This window comes from Sinocyclocheilus rhinocerous, unplaced genomic scaffold (assembly GCF_001515625.1).
Source record: "Sinocyclocheilus rhinocerous isolate Xijiao unplaced genomic scaffold, SAMN03320098_v1.1 scaffold3323, whole genome shotgun sequence".
NCBI lineage: Eukaryota > Metazoa > Chordata > Actinopteri > Cypriniformes > Cyprinidae > Sinocyclocheilus > Sinocyclocheilus rhinocerous.
In genome coordinates this window covers 194341-195621 of record NW_015662926.1, presented here as the reverse complement: position 1 = coordinate 195621, position 1281 = coordinate 194341, and the positions used below count along the sequence as shown (strand labels likewise).

The 1281-nt window shown below is 42.9% G+C and overlaps 1 protein-coding gene across 3 annotated transcripts in view; it reads right to left on the bottom strand.

Moving 5' to 3' along the window:
• LOC107728389 (PERQ amino acid-rich with GYF domain-containing protein 2-like) overlaps positions 1–1281 on the bottom strand; it is a 37693-nt gene that overhangs the window by 25325 nt on the left and 11087 nt on the right. The window lies entirely within an intron of this gene.

Sequence of the window (1281 nt, the reverse complement as noted above, 5' to 3'; positions counted from 1 at the left end):
ACATATAAAAAAGTGCTCGTGGCTCGTCTGCCAGTGGGTGCCCCCCACGCATAAAAGTGAAACTCCGCCTATGATTGCGCTGTTACTCCTTTCAAGCCGAATTTCACAAAATTGGGTGTTATTTATTGGGAGTAAAATTAGTTATTTATTTAATTGCATAATATTTAGTATATAATGTTATAAATCAGGTTGGTTTGTATTGCTGACATAATATGTAAATGATATGCGTGCGGCCCGCGAGACTTGCAGGGATTGTAGGTGGGGGGAGTGAATGTACAGCGCTCTCTCCCACCTTAAATACCACGACTTGAGGTGCCCTTGAGCAAGGCATCGAACCCCCAACTGCTCCCTGGGCGCCGCAGCATAAATGGCTGCCCACTGCTCCGGGTGTGTGTTCACGGTGTGTGTGTGTGTTCACTGTTGTGTGTGTGCACTTTGGATGGGTTAAATGCAGAGCACTAATTCCAAGTATGGGTCACCATACTTGGCCACGTCACGTCACTTTTTAAACATGAACTGATTCTTATTAAAGATCCAAAAGTGATTCATTCAAGTGCAGTGAGTGATTTACATTAATAATGACAGACAGCAGCAGGTAAATTAGACTGCTGTCCCTTTAAGACCGACTGCACAGATCCAATATACTGAAACACATCCAGTTTTCACCTGACTATTTACGTTTATTTAACACATAACCGATTGTGTTTATGTGAATACTCCACACAACGGGCATTTTGACATAATTGGGTGCATATTTGACCATTCAAGCACGAAAGAGATCTGTTTTTGCAATCACATGCTGTCTGAGAGAGGGGCTTTCGGTGCGCCCGCTTCGGCTGTGTGCCAGTCAGTGCGAGCAGCAGATTGAGTTCTTTTTCACTGCTTATTGTGCTTAACTTTATTAAACATCATGCAAGTCTCAAATTGGCGATCGCATGCTGTCGGAGAGAGGCACTTTCTCAGTGTGTGTCAGTCAGCGCAAGCACCGCATTGAGTTCTTTTTCACTGCTTATTGTACTTAATAACTATCAAGTGTGTCCCACTCTTTATTTTCTTATTCTTGCATGTTTCCTTGTCACTCCAAGGTGTATGTAACTTTTAAAGGGTTAGTTCACCCCAAAATGAAAATTCTGTCATTAATTACTCACCCTCATGTTGTTCCAAACCCATAAGACCTTTGTTCATCTTCGGAACACAAATTAAGATATTTCTGATGAAATGTGAGAGCTCTCAGACCCTCCCCCATAGACAGCAACGCAACTGTAATGTTCCCAGGTCCAG